Source organism: Thunnus maccoyii, chromosome 14 (assembly GCF_910596095.1).
Source record: "Thunnus maccoyii chromosome 14, fThuMac1.1, whole genome shotgun sequence".
NCBI classification, from domain to species: Eukaryota; Metazoa; Chordata; class Actinopteri; order Scombriformes; family Scombridae; genus Thunnus; species Thunnus maccoyii.
Window position 1 is genome coordinate 24,867,129 of NC_056546.1, and position 16,305 is coordinate 24,883,433.

At 39.0% G+C, this 16,305-nt stretch overlaps 2 long non-coding RNA genes across 2 annotated transcripts; one reads left to right on the forward strand and one right to left on the reverse strand.

Annotated features, from left to right (window-relative positions):
* Positions 1 to 3,474: 3,474 nt before the first annotated feature.
* Positions 3,475 to 9,796, reverse strand: LOC121911835. Its single transcript, XR_006099960.1, has 3 exons — positions 9,207 to 9,796; positions 8,417 to 8,606; positions 3,475 to 7,307 (listed from the first exon to the last, which is right to left on the reverse strand). It is a non-coding gene; the product is annotated as an uncharacterized LOC121911835 (long non-coding RNA).
* Positions 9,797 to 12,696: 2,900 nt separating this feature from the next.
* Positions 12,697 to 13,838, forward strand: LOC121911909. The gene is made up of 2 exons (XR_006099974.1): positions 12,697 to 13,149; positions 13,398 to 13,838. It is a non-coding gene; the product is annotated as an uncharacterized LOC121911909 (long non-coding RNA).
* The last annotated feature ends 2,467 nt before the right edge of the window (positions 13,839 to 16,305 follow it).

Consider the following 16,305-nt stretch of genomic DNA (forward strand, 5'->3'; position numbering starts at 1 on the left):
AACACCTATGGGCATGCTCCTGAATATTTGTGTTCACAGGTAGTGATGGCCCCACACTCAACATAGCTATAACACCAGGGCAAGTGAGTGTTCAGTGGCTCGAGTAAATAATTTAGCCAGGATCTCTCTTTTATACTGGTATTGTACTGTGGAACCACCTGTCATTAAATATCAAGTTGACAAAAATAAAAGGGAGTTAAGTTGGCAGGTTATTAATAAAATTTTTTACTTGAGCTATTACTGTCATCTGTTTTTGTTGGTTTTTTGTGTAATGATATGGCTTATATTCAGTTTTTTATCTTGTCACCATGTTAGAAATAAGTGTTCTCACTTTATATGTTAAAACTTGTATTGGTGCATTGGCATCCCAATCTGATCTAGGACTAGTGAACAGCCCCACAACCTCCCCTTTACACCTGTCCTCATCATCTTGATATTTCACACAAGACTGGACAGCTATCAGCGGAAAAGTGGGATCTGAAGTTTGGGTTCCACCTCTCCAGACCATCTAACACCTCCTCTGTAGCAGTGATGAGCTGATAAATATATCACATCTGTCCTCCTCCAAAACCACCTTTGTGTGTGTGTGTATGTGTGTGTGTGTGTGTGTGTGCGTCCCTGTGTCTGTGTTCGTTAGGCATCTTGATTGTGGGTGTATGTATGACAGCCCCAGCAACACCTGGCCTCCCCAGCAGGAAGCGTGTGTATCTAATAATGAGGGAAAGTGTCAGGGACACACAAGGTGCATCCATTAGAGAGACGACCACAGACTCCTTCCCCGGGCCGCTTCCTTACCCACACACGCACATCTTGTCTCCCTTTTCCTACCGTAAACCACATGGGGAGGGGGATGGGGGATAATCACATTTTCTGTCAACTGAATAGGTGATGGCAGCTCTGCAAAAAAAGGAAAACTGCAGCGATGCAAATGTGCCCGTTTGTTTCTTTTTTCTGCAAGCATCAGCTGTCATCGCAGCTCAGTTTTCACTGGAGCAATAACTCTGTCCTCCCTGGAAGCTACCCATGAATCAAACTTTGGTCATATGATTGACAGCTCATTACCCTCCCCTTAACATAGACAACAACCTTGGAAAATAGAGGTAAAGCTGGAGGAATCAAGTTGAGTTTTGTATCCAAGCTTAGCTGAGACAAGGAGGGACATGGGCATCAAGGTGGAATCTGCATGCTTTTTACTTCTTGGGTAATTGTGCTGACTCTTATGTTCTGTAACTTTAATTTTCTTAAGAGATAAGATTAATGAGAGATTCTATATTTTTGTTAATAATACAATAAAGGGATCACTGCCAGCTTTTAGGCTTCTAACATCCCCATTATATTCAAGGGCAAACCTTTGAGGGAGGATTTTTTTTTTATCTTGATGATTTATCACTTACTCTGACGAGTAATTACTGCGACTGTTCCTATGACTTGAGAAAAAATGTATCTGAAGTAGCAGTATTTCTTCATCCACAATATATTTGAGTGATCTTCCCAGACTGAGCACTACAGTGAGACAGTGAGTCAAGGCCGTAGCAGTCTGCATTGAACAGAGTCGTCCTGACCTGTGTTTTGGTTAACCTTCATCAGATATTAGGTGTTGTTGTGCCACCATAAGATTCTCAACGATGTGGCAGACAGTTCGAGGCTGATGGTATGTATAGCGTGTATTTTGGGAGTGCATATTTGTTTGATAAAAATGAGTGAAGGTTTTTTTTTTCTTTTTTGACAAGCTGTGAGAGTGTTGCATGAGAAAAACACCAAATGCATCTAGGAGTACAAGCTCAGACGAACACGTGCACAGACACACATAAGCACACACACAAATACACACCCTGACAGTATCAGAGGAGTCTGAGAACTCCTTGTTCCCTGGAGAAGGCCCAGCAGCCGCCCCACCGCCCACCTTATCTCCGAGTTCCCACCACTGGCGGAAAGGAAGGTCTTTCATACGACTCTTATCACTAGACTAGAAGGGAGAGAAGGATGTGGGAGGAAGATGGGATGGTGGGGGTAGGAGGTGAGAGCCCCCACCATGCAAGGCCAAAGGGCTACAGCCTCACTTTCCCATGCCCACGTCTGATCATCAGACTCGCCAGGGTGCAGTGTACAAAGAGAGAGATCTCACCTCACTCAGGGTGAGGGATTTATAGAAAGGAAGAGAGACGAAACAGGAGAAAAGTCAAAAACAAGAAACAGCCTGACGACCCTCAGATCTCCCCTCTGCAACCCCAGCACAGCACGGGCACCACAGCAGAGCCAGAGCGCTCGACATTTCCATTTCCATCAGCAACTCTGATTTGTGTCTGGGTTGGCTCATACGTTAACATACACCTGAAGTGAGAACATTCAGATGCTGCTAATTTAGCAGCAATGTAGCAATGTGCTGTGTGCACGTGTGTGTGTGTACGTGCAATGTAAGAGCAGTCGAAATAGGATTTGAATTGATTGGGGCTGTAAAAGTCCCTTAAAACAAACCTCATAAAAGGAGATAATATTGACCAATGAGGGTTCCAATGCTTTCCCACTAAATGAAATTTGAATTTTCTGGCATAATTAAAACTCATAAAGGGATTCAGTTGTTTTTTTTAACCTGGACTTATTCTGACTGAGGGTCATGCCAACTTTGCACTGTTCACCTTTGTTGTAGAGATTCAGAAAACATGGGGACTGACAAAAACATGTACTGGTGCAGGCAGTGAGAGCCTCCTTTATATTTGCAAATAAACTTCAAATGCCCATCTCTCATTTTGATAGAGAGTAAACACATAAATTAGTCTGCTGAATTAGCTATAGTAGCTAACTGCATAGGAATGTACTTCTGTGGCAATTTACTGCCTAACCATGTTTGTGCCTCTGTAAATTTGGTTAAACTAATTTTGACCTTTTGGCAGTACGGCTTGTGCATTTAAAAAGGGGTGTTCATGTAATGACATGAGTTGACTTCTGCCTTTCATCCTAGTTTTATCAATGTCCAAAAGTAGATTTACAATCCAGAGTAGTTGTAAACATGTCAAAGTGTGCAAACTTGCAGTTTGACCCAGCAGTTCATCTGTTACTGACAAAATTAAGCCTCAATACATGTGGACTTCTTTATGGGTGTCTTCACCTGCTAAATGTGAACATAAATTTCTCATCTGAATTATTTTGTGTAACTATCCATATACTCTATTTTGTGCTGAACAACAGCTGTAGTTTTCTTAAATTTGACATTTCAGAAGTCTACCGAACAAACTTAAACTCCCTGAAAAGTGCAAATCTCAAATTATTCTCCTGACTATGAATGAGGATAAATCATCTGAAAGGTTGTATGTTTTCATGTCAGATGTAAGAGTACCACTTTCACATTGACTCCACAAATGTAGACAACATTCTGATCACAATCGAACTACATATATACCAATAAACTGAAAGGGTGATAAATATTTCAAAGCAAATAACAGTTCAAATACTATTTAATGAAAACTTAGTCACATACATCTTTAAGAACAGCAGTGCAAAGACAATTGTCCATCAAACATACAGGCAATAACAGATACTCAACATTACAGAAAAACACATATCCATCATACATTGATGCTAACATACATTAACATAAATGTTCATTGTATGGTCCAGACTAAAGCAATTGGCATGTCTGACATATTATCAGGTTGTGAGAAGATCAGCCCAGCACTACATTTGAAAGACAGCACAAGGTAGAATTTTAAAAAAAAAATGAAGAAGAAGGAAAAAAAGAAAACATCCAATTTCAAGGCTGTGTGTCATATAAGGGCCCTGTGTCAAAATCTATCTTAACAACCTTTAATATTACAACTGATGTTATGCTTACATGGCAAACCTGGGGCAGGATAGTATACCAGTGTTGACATGCTGGTTGGTTTCTGGGCCTCTGGGCAAAATGCACTGGGGCCCACAGACCATTTTTGCCCTGGGGCCTCCTAGTGGGTAAATCCAGCCCTGCCTGAAAGCACATTTCAGAAGTGTTTTACACCTGTCCTTTGTGTAACCACTAAATGATTTCAATTTTGATATAGATTTCCCTCACAGTGATATATGAATGTTCTTGGTCTCTCCAAGACCTCAGACACAATTCAAGCACTCGTGTACAGCAGCCAAGTCAAAGGCCCAGAGACACCACCAAGAGAGGCAGGGTTTCATTTCATTAAACAGTGTTTGATCTTTAATTGCAATATTACTGCACAATTAGCCTGATCAAACCAAACAGAGGCATTCAACAGCAGCACGCCACATTAAAGCGGCGGTGTTGCATGGAGACTCCGGGAGTGTCAGTCAACTCAGACAATAGCGCGCCTTCACTCACTGTCAGCTCCCTGCCAGGCACTGTAATGTCTGCTTTACTCACTGCAAGGCTTATTACAATGCCTCCAATAATACAAGAGGAGCTGCAAGACCGCTGAAAGAGGGATTGTCATCATTCATTTACCCAACAAAACAAAAACTTACAGAATGGAACAACAGAACCATTACTCAAATCTCTGTTGACACAAATCGATCTTCTCACTGCATTAAGGAAGCTACAGTAGTTCAATTCATGTCTTTGTACTGCATTTAATACCTTCAGTCATTTATATTTTATATCTCATTTTAGAATTTCAGCCAATGTCTTTATCCACTGTGACTCACAATGATTGATGAGCAAGTAGGGTTTTAGCGTCCTATACCCCTATCACACACTGAACTTGGGAGTTTAATGGAGTATTTCAGGGGACAATATGATACTGTAGAGATGTAGCAATAGTGTGAAGTTGATTTCCATTGCACTTCCAACTCTGGTCTTGATTGAGGTCATTACACAAATGAAAAAAAACAGGGAACTCTGGATGGAAGTGCCTTTACATAACTAACACTGTTTGCACTGTTTTCACTTAGCAACTAGAAGGGCTACACAACATAAACACTTCATGAAAATTGCTTTCTATTTCACCACACATCGTACACTGGTAACTGTACATGATAAAAAATGAACTGTTAACTTGAACTTTCATCCATGGTGGGTACTGAATTGAACTGCCAATAATGTAGCTTTTGACAGTAATAAAAAAGAGGTCTGGCAATTTGATCCATCTGTTTTGATATGTATGCTTTCACAGCAGCATGACACAATTTATATAGCTCCAAAGACACAAAATTATCAGTGTCCAAACTAATGGTACATTAGTTTAAAAACCACTGTTACAGTATCACTGATATGAATATTATTATATACTATTGATGAGACAAAATATATTGCTTTTAAATATATTGGTTTTTTTGTAAGGAGACGAGCAACATCACAAGTTGAAACTAAACCAGGGTTGTGACAGAAAAGATGCACTACATAGCGGGTGTTTGTCAATAGCCTGCAACTGAACTCGGTCCACTTTTGTAAGTTTTTGCAATTGTGATTTATTTGCTTTTAAATGTGTCATTCATGCACTCCTTTAGGCTACATCACTTTGATAGTCCATTTTCTTGAAGATAAGTATTAAATATTAGTAATAATAAGTTACAGTTAAGTAATAAGTTACAAGAATAGTTTGACATTTTGGGGAAAATTATTATTCGCATTTTGGCGAGAGTTAGATGAGAAGAGCGATATCACTGTCATGTCTGTACAGTAAATAGAGCCAACAGGTGCTTTGGTTGGGCATAAATACCTCATACAAAAATGAAATGTAGAAATGACGAATAGTGTTTTCAGGGAGTTAAGTGCTAGAAATATTTCTCGGCCATTCCAGTGATTTGCTAGCGTCTCCGCTTTGGATAGAGCCAAGCTAGCTGTTTCCCACTGCTTCCAGTCTTTATGCTAAGCTAAGCTAACTACCTGTTTGCTCTAGCTTCATGTTTAACCTACAAACAAGAGCGTAATATCAAACTTCTCATCTAACTCTCGCCAAGAATGTGAACCAGCTCATATATGGAAAAGTCTAAAAATTCCTTTAAAGCTACTATGGATATGGCTTGAACATTTTGTATTTATTTATTTAATTTTTTATCAAAAATGTAAAAAAGACACAGACTACATCAACTTTCATTTGCATTTCTTATTTTTTCTACAAAAGAAGCCATTAAGCTATACAAATTCTACATTGTACCGGCTTTAAAATCAAGATGAAATGAAAAATGCCTTTTTAACCCTTTTAGATCACATCCAAGGTCATACTGTGCACCTCTTTAACAATATATGCCAAGAGAAATACAAAAAAATCCATTTCTTTGTATTCCTATATCAAAACCAAATCATGTTTCCTTCCTGTAAAACAAAATATGATGTGTGCTCATGTTGGCTTGAACCAACCAATTTCAACCAATACATCCACCCATCAATCAATCTTACTTTTAGCAGCACCAAGCTAAGATTCATTATGACATGCCCTCTTTTCAACATTTGTATCAAATTCCTCCCAACGTTATGTCCCGCCTCTCTATCCTGTTTCACTCAGAAATACATCAAGATACAGAAGTTAGATACTCTCAAAATACTGTTTCATCTGGACTTTAAGCATTTATTGTGTAGAACATGTTTGATGATGGACACAATCTGTGGAATGGATTTCCATGTCGAATCCTAAAATTTAGCCTAGAAGTCAATATTGTAGACCGAACATTTTTCCCATTTGCTCATTTCCAGTGGTTTAATATCTTCACGCACATTCCACCTAACACAAATTTAAGACATTACGCTGTTCATGCAGAATAATGGAGCCTGCTCCTTATTGTACAGGAGAGAGTTTTGTTTAGTATGAAGGGACAAGCATGCTCAAGGGGGCCTGAGCCCTCATCAGCATTGCTGAACAGAGGGATGAGAGAGAGAGGGAGACAGCATCCCGGGCCCACCCCACTGGGAGCGACCTGGGGACTCACAGCCTTTTGAAGTGGTAATTTGCCCGGGCCCGAAGGAGGGCCACCAAATTGAAATGTCTTTTGACGACGACAGACAGCCACCGTTGTCGTCTGATTGAGCCACCCTCAGGAATAGAGAAAGAAAGGGAGACAGGGGGAGAAAGAGATTGAGACACACAGAGAAAGTGAGGGTAACAAGGACAGAATAGAGTCATTTCACTGTTTAAAAAAAAATCTGATTTTATTTGAATCACTGTTAATTTTAAAAGAAGGATTCTACCATGGCAGTGAGCCAAAAAGTGCCACTGTGGTGACATGAGCACTTATCTGTTCTCCATTGAGCATTTCATGGATTTCACCCTATAACCAAATCTTTTAATTGTATGAGTCTTATATATGAAAAACATCCAACCTTGAATAGTTATGTCTTCAGGATAAATGGAGAAGAGCTGCTTATCCATACTCTATTGAGAAAAAAAGACATTTCTATGATAATTCAGTATTTTGCATGCAATCATGGAACTGTTATGATTATGATTATGAATGATTATGATTATGATTGTGATTGTGGTTATTATGATTATTATGATTATTATTATTACGTTTTAGAAACCTGTAATGGCTTATATGAAAAACACACAAAAGACAAACAAAAAGGTAAAATACAAACATACAAAATCACCACCATATTTTTTTTTAAAAATGCAGAGAAGCAGGGGTAAAAGTATGAACAACAGTAACTATGATCATTATTGTTCCAAGTCAAATGTTTTTGCCAGAAGGGCATTTCTAAGTCTCTTTTTTTTTTACATAGACAATGACACAAAGGAATCCATTACATCTATGTACATTTTCTTATCACAAGATAACTCCACGATAATTGATAGAAAACTGACCATGTGATGTTTTATACAAAGGAAGATGAAGATTCTTAGCCTGTCTAGTTGGATAATTATGATATTGTGAATTATTAGCAAAATATCTAAAAACGAACTGAAGTAAAGCTCATGCTGTTGTTGCTGTCTTTGTCTCTTGACAAGAATGTCAGAGTAACGCCTGGAGTAACAGAGAAGTAGAAGAGATGGTTGCAGGCAGTGTGGTCTACAGCCTTGAAGGATATGAGCACGTGAATAAGAGTCATGAGAAAGCTTGAGGTCAAACGCTGCCTGGTTTCCATTACAGCTGCCTGTGAACTACAAATAGATTTCTGCGCATTGCAGAGAACAGAGAAAGACAACTGACAAACATACAAGCAGTAAAATTAAGCCAGTGACATTCATTTAAATGTAAAATGAGGTTACGCACTCAAAATGTATCCAGTATACTGTATTGGAGTCTATTATGTAGCTGTGTTTTACAAGCAGAGCCTGAATTTTGAGGTTCACGGAACAATCTGACCTTCTGTAATCATTGTTTTTTTCAGCTGCTCTTTGTTATGCTCTGTTATTCTCATTCTCCCCTCCTCTTCCTCCTCTCTCTCTCAGACATACACACATCTATACAGAGCAGATGAAAAGAACCATAACGGCTCAGAGATGAGGGGAACTTTTAGCCCGTGAATGCTTGAACTCACGAGCCTCCTATTGGGAGCCAGGTGGCAGCGTGGTGGCCCGACTCCCCAGAGAACCTGGTTCAGGTGCTTGTCTCAGCACCCCATGGCCTTATTCTGTCAGCCCCCTTGCCTGATGCAGATTGGCCCCTACATGAGGGGCCCAGGCAGCACACCCCCCTGTCTCCATCTGTTTAACGGCGTCTCCAGCATCCTGCATCAAAGCACAACACAACAATGGATATGGAGGGAGGGGAACTTAAAATTCACTAACTGCTGGCAGAAGGAAAGGAAGAGGGAGACACAGGGATTCAGTCTCACAGTTTCCAAGAGAAGTTCAACATTTTCACATTGAAAAGAAAGTTATGATAATAGCAAGAGCTAGCATTGTCTTAGTTATTGAAAGCATTCTTTGTATCTAAATAACCTTGGACCAGTGTGGTTCACATAGGAGATGAAGACAATTATCTTACATTGTATTCAGTGGGTTACACTGTAGTGAATGCGATATTTTGCTTAAAGTGAATACTGTGTGAAAATTCAGTATATTATACTGTTACATTTTAAACCATGGCTCTCAGGGGGGCAGCTTTACCCAAAAACAAGACTAAGAGTCTACAGCCACATTGGCAGCTCTTTGACGCTGTAATCTTCATTGTAAAGACAAGCAAACTGTTTGATAAATAAAGTTGAGGTCAAAAATGTCACAAATGAGGATGAGACAGACAGGTGGAGAACCCAGATGCAGACACAGGGCAGCACAGGTTGAATGAAAAAAAGGTTTTAATAAATCAAAGTACAAAATTAGGCTTACATGTCCAAAAAGCTGGCAGGTCAAAAACAGACAGAAGGTCCAAACTATAAGCAACAGCAGGAACAGATAACAGACAGGATTAGAATACAAAATGACTGACTACAAATGTCCATAGGAGCAACACTGTAACAAAGACAAACTGGCAGGGAATAAATGACTGAGCCTGGTAAATGTACTGAGGAGCTGATGAGGGAATAGGGAGCAGGTGAGTGGGTAGGAGGAGCAGGTAGGAGCTGATTGGCTGGGGAAAACACTGAGAGCAGGGCAGGGCTAAAGATGCTAGATGCAGGGCAGGTGTGGAGGGAAAAGCAGGCTGGGTAAGGGGCACAGGAACAAAGGAGGGAAACTCAGTGCAAACAAATGACAAAAACCCAGAAAAGACAATAAAACCAGACAGGACCATGACACAAAATTAGTTTCTTAGCTGCTTTACTGCCAATGGAAATTTCTAAGGTCATGTGCTTCTACTCCTGAATAAGTCTTCAAAAGTACACCATTTTGTTACCTCAAAATACAGTCCTGGGTTTTAGAAGTGAATCCTTATATTCTCCTTATTTTTTAATCTTTCATCTATTATTTATCATTAAATTTAGTATTTCAGTTTAGCAGGTTAACATGTCCTAACATTCAAAGTAGCACTAAACACAAAGTAGAGTTGCAGCTGATGGGAATGTCATTATTTGCAGGTACAATGAAATTTTGACATTTTTTACTGAACCACACATGTCAACCTCACTGTGGCGCCAGAGGAAATGTCTGGCAATCACCAAAGTCACCAATGTATCACCTGGGAACCATGAATATCTATACCAAATTTCATTGCAATCCATTCAATATTTGTTGAGATATTTGACTGACATTGCCATTCCTCAGCCATGCTGAGCCTGGCCTAGCTTGGCTAATAATATCTTCATCCATCGGAGAATTTGCTTTGATATTATTTCATGGAATACACACACTGGATTGTTTTAGTACATATCTTTAAAGGAAAAGTTCAAAAGCTTACTTGTTTTCTTGGTGAGAGTTAGATGAGAAGATTGATACCACTCTGCACGCTAAATATGAAGCTACCACGAGCAACATATTTAACTTCTGTCAAACTTTTCCTAATTTGTACTTAATTCTTTCCTACAAATATACAAAATTACACTGCATGTATTTTCAAAGTCAAACGTGGTGTTTACTGAGTGCTCCACGCCTCCGATTGTTGCTAATAAGTGTGACAGATCCCGCAAATTGCCAGTCCAAGCTTAAAGACAACTACAGGTGTTTGTTATGTTGCAATTCAGGAAATATCATACCCTCATCCTGTCAAAGTGTCAAAATTCTCAAACCGCTTTTCGCCTCTGAAATGTTGTGCTGAGTGAATTCGCTCCTGCTCCATGGCAGATACGTTTAGATGAACAAGCAGCTTTTGTTGCTTTTTCCTGTGGAGTGAGACATTTGTGCTTAACTCTGCAAATTTGCCCCGCTCAAATGAAACACTCTGCAAAAACAAGAGTGGATTTTTAAAGCTGCATGTTAAAGTGTACCCAATTAAAAGCAGTCCCTCATGAGACGTAGAGGAAACGAGTTCAACATTTTGATGTAAGGGAAACTGCTGCAATAAAGTACACTTGTTTGCCATTGTTTCTTGTTTTTTTTTTTAGGTATTTGTTTTGCAGCTCTCCCGTATGCGTCCACAGGAGTGCAGAAAGGAGGATGCTGTACCTTGGATTTACTATATAAGTACATATTGAAATCATCAGTAAACACCGCAGGCTCTCCATGACTATAAGCTCTCCAGTCAGAGCACAAATATGCCACTGCTCTTCAGACCTTGATCAAAGAACCCATTCTGGATCAAATATTTCTGTATTTGTCTCACCAAAAGGGGACGATTCAAAGCATCACTCAGATACTCTCAGTAAAGGAATTTGACTTCAGTGCACATGTCACTGTTGGTGTCACTCACAGCAGTGCCATACAGTCCACAGTTTACCTAAATTTAAACAAATATCTACTATTAGACTATAGACAAATAGTATTTGACCTCAGTGTGCTGCCAGTCAGGGCTTGAAACTGCTGCCACCAAGTGGTGCTTTGGAGGATTTATGTTTATCTCTAACTGTAAGGCTGGAAAAAAACTGGGTTTGTACAGTATGTAGCAGCAACATATAACAATTTACTGAAAGTAAAGTCACTGTCTACATAATCTTAAAAAGAAAACAAAAAACACAGATAAAATAAGAATGGAGGAATGATATTTTATTGTTGTGTCATACATACAACCATGCACAGCCTGCGTTGGCTTACAAATGAATAAAAGCCAGATCCAGGATTCTGCATATACACTGTCACTACATAGAGTCAACAAATATAGAAAACCAACTGAAATTATTTACACAATCAGATTTTCAGACCTTAATGTCTTATATGTACTGTGTAAAACCAATACTGGAGAAATCAAAATGAATGCTAATTATATGATTTTGCCTTCTTTTTTTAGGCTTTAGAAAAAAGATTAGCAAATGAAACACATCAAAATTAAACAACCAGTCTGTATACCAGAATATTTCAGGGTTTCTCAAGACATTTCATGGAAAATGTACACTCTTGAATTATCATAGTATGTGAAATACAAAAGAAAATGGGATTCACTTTCCATTTCTTCCAAATCACACAGCACACATGACCTGGCAATCTCAACTGTGCAATTAATTATGTTTGGCCTCAAGATAAAAGAGATGTAACATATGAATCAGGGCCATGTATACATCTATACATACATGCATACACACATACATATGCATTCAATGTATGTCCTTAAATTTGGTTTTGACAAGATATTTTCAAACACAGTTTCTTCAGACTACACCAAAATCTTCCTTTTACAGCACAAATGATTATATAAAACATATCAGCCTCCTCAAGCATTGAGCACAGGTTAGGACAACACACATGTGTGCCATGTTTCTTAATGTAATTTAACATATGCAATGATCACAAAGTAAAAAATGTATGTGTTGACCAAAACTCAATACCCAGATGTAAAACATCTTCATAGCACTCTAAAACATAATGCAGCTGTTTGAGGTGTTCATCAGCTGCCTCTTTCACCCAGAGATACCAAGAGATTTTAACTGCCACAATATGGTGTGAGATGACCTCAACTGGGCCAACATGCTCATCTATGATAGATCTTCCTTTACCAAACCCTGTGATATATGACTGCTGCTCTTAACGGTGCAAACTCAGAGCTTCAGAGAAAAGAGCACAGTTTCATCTTCGGCTGTTTGCACTGGCCTTGACATGCCATAACACTCCCTCTACCACACACTACACAGCACGTCTGTGTATTTGTGTGTGTGTGTGTGTGTGTGTGTGTGTGTGTGTGTGTGTGTGTGTGTGTGTGTGTGTGTGTATGTGTGTGTGTGTGTCAGTGTCTCACTTCAGCACACCCTGAGAGTCCTTGTCTAGAGACCTTGAGTGCTAAAAAGCACGGGGGGCCCTCTTCTGGGAGGGTGAAAGGGAGCAAAAAAACCCTGAACAGATAAGAAACTTTTCCACCGGTAGGAACGAGGCGTCCTGAACATTTCCCTTCTTCCACACTCTGCTTTTTGACGTGTACAGCATGTGCCAGATAGGAGATGATAACTGTGACAAGTTCATTGTAACTAGAAAGATTTGGACATAACAGACAATGAACTATGCATAGACGCCAGTGCTACTGTATGTGTATCAGTGTGGCAAACTGTTGTTTTTATTTTTTTTTTCTGCAGAGGCATCTGTGGTCTCCACAGGTGTGTTGCCATGGCTTGAAACCAAGGAGGGAGGATAAGTGCTGACTGAGTACAGACAACAGCTACTCTGTCTTTCTCAAACATCTTCAAGGTCCCTGTGGAGGGATAAATGGCCAACAGGAGGTGCCTTCCCAGGAGAGACTCATCTGGAGCTTTACAGGGTAAGTCCTCTACACGCCTGACTCATTTTATAAACTGATCTATTTGATTTAAACTAAGAAAATGTGATCCAAACATTGACTTTTTGAAAAAGATGGAATATGAATGTTAAGTTTTATATTGAACAACAAAAGTTGTCTGCTTCTAGTTGAGAAGAAATCTCACCTACAGAAAAAAATATGTGATTTTTTTGTTGTGTTGTACATGCAGTCATGTATCTCAGTGGCTTTTTTTTATCCCTGCCCTCCAGGTTGCAGCGTGCAGCGGCAGGCAAGCAGGGCTCTTTGCACTCGCTGTTCCTTTTTCCTATGCATATACCTCTTTGAGATGTAACTTTAAAGAGGCATAGGGCATGGGAAAATGGGGCTGCAGAGGTATTCCACCCGTCAGTCAGCCATTTCATCATCCTCTCCGCATGACAGCTGACCTCAAAGCGTGCACACACATGCAGCCTGGGCTCCAGCCTTCCTGGGCACGACAGAAGTGAACACTGACCGCAGGTGATTTTTGTGTCTCTGTGATTAGTTTTTATGTCATATCATAACTCAGATTTCATCATATTCATTCATGATGACAATGTGTGTACAGGGTGATGTGATTTTGTATAGATACAACATTATTGTTCATTTAAAACATCTGTTTGTCTCTGTCTGCTGTTTTTTTTTTTAAATAAAGCTCTCTTGTCATTAAATACTGGACTTGACATTTATGTTGATTAAGTTGAATAATAGTATTTTGACTTGTTAGATTATAAGTAAAGGGGTCTTTAAGTTGAGGAGGCTGAATCACATAATAAAGATATTTTAGTCATTTTTACATTGTTACTTTTACTTGCACATAAATGACTTAGGGTGGTGATACACTAGGCAATCTTTTGGGCAACTCTGATGGGCAACAGTGCCCAAGAAATTGCCTCAGTATTGCTGCTTTAACCACATAAAAACAGGACATTTTAACAGATTCTACCATGTTCTTCACATTTTTTGTTTGCTGCTAAAAGTGTTATTGTTATACACTGCCAAAACGATATACTATATTATTTAACTATCTTCTCACTTTTAATGAAAATGTCAAAACAAAAGACGGAAGTAGTAGAAGTATTCAGATTCCTTTACTTAAGTAAAAATACCAGTACAACAATAAATATACAATAAAAATACTCCATTACAAGTAAAAATCCTTAATTCAAAATCAAAATTATTAACGATTAACAAAATTATTATCAGCAAAATGTACTTAGAGTAAAAGTAAAAGAACTTGTTCTGCAGAAAAATAGCATCTGTGACTGATTGTATTACATTATAATACAGATGCATCAATGTGTAAGTAGCATTTTACTGTTGTAGATGCTCAAGATGGCACTAGCATTAACCACTTTATGTACAGTTGGGTCCAGTGGTTCCCAACCCAGGGGTCAGCCCCCCTCTGGTAGGTCAAAAAACAAATCTGGAGATTTAGAATGATCAACGGGACAGGGTAGAAAAAAAAACTAAGTTCTGCAACCCCGTTTTGTATTCATTTTTTGGGCTTGACTTTTGCTTTTTGTGAAATATTGTATAATTATACTTCTTTTGGCCTAAAACAGTTATTTAAAGGAAACTATGAATTTTAAAGGGGAAATCACAACTCATATAGACATCTGAAACATTACAAAGGACCCCAACTACACACTGCATATTTGTCAGGGACAAGGGAAAGGGAAAAAAGTTTGGAACAGAGTTTAATCTTTGTAATGTATTGAATTTTAAAAGCATATTATAAGTGTTTTTTAATGTGAAATCTTATTCTGCAGGGTAGTTGGTAACTACAGTTGTACCTCAAAATTTTACTTGAGTACTTAAATGTACTTTCCACCACTGACAAAAGGCGACTTGATAAAACTGCTATATGTGACTTCTATAAGTTTTAAGGATTTTATTGTAGAAGCACTTTCCTAACTGTCAAACTAACAATCAGTATTTTCCTAACTGCACATTTCATGAGCAATTCCTACCAAAAACTCAGAGCTAATTATACATTTAAAACCATGGAAGTAATTCCCCTGAAAGCCACATACTGTAAGCTTAATGCCATCAGAATAATCAGCAGATGATGTTGTAGATCTCATTAGCGTCTCTCTCCACTGAACTTGTAAACAACCTTTGGCCTCTCCCAACATCCAGCCTTGGCTCCTGTCTGTCTGCTGCCATCCAGCTGCAGCTTAGTGAGACTGTTAGCACCCACTCACCTGGTTCAAAAGGATCAGTGAAGCAGTCATTGTCTTTCAAATCAATTCTATTCAATTCAAAGGGGCTTCATCGGCATGGGAAACAGACGTTTACACTGCCAAAGCAAGAAAAAAGTGATTTTGCTATATACAGATAAGTAAAAATAACTTAAAATAAAATAGTTAAATGTAGACTTACAGTCATAAAATATAAATACAAATAAGTGAGAAACATTTTTCTCTTTTAAGTGAATGTATTTAAAGATATTTGTCCTGTATGTATGTACAATAATGTCTATGCACAAAGATCAGCACAGTGTAAATGGTCAGTGCAGGAGTACACAGGTGATTGACAGTCTTCATGGTGCTTATATACCATTCAACGTCCTTTTCCGGTCACAGCAGCTCACAAATCTTGCTGCTGTGTTTGCACATTGCTGTATTTCACCCAGCAGATATGTACATTTTTAGCCATGTTTTCAAAGTCTTTTGGCATGGTTGTAATCTGTGGGTGGTATATGTCTCTGATGTCTTGGTACAGTTGGCAGGTGGTTAAAAAGTGCAGCTCAGTTTCCACCTCCTGCTGCGTGCAGTTGGTGCACAGTCTTTCTTCTCTGGGGAACCAGGTCTGCCTGTGGCGGCCAAATCACCCACTCTTTGCTCTCTCATAATGGATCATTTATTGCTCATGTTGCCATTAGTGCCAGGCACTATCCTAGTTAATGCTGCAGACTGAGGCCTTGTACTGTCTGGTTGTATAGAGGCTTGCATAAATGGATCCAGTAACCCTTTAAATGAATAATGTTCTTCTCATTACAGTAGTTACTGATGCATGGAATTCTAATAATCCCCTTTAGTAATTGTGCCTCCTGGTGGGAGGTGTCAGTATTTATTTTCTTTTTAAATGTACTTGTGTATGCAGGCAAGAGGGCCCTTCTGAACATCCTTTGAA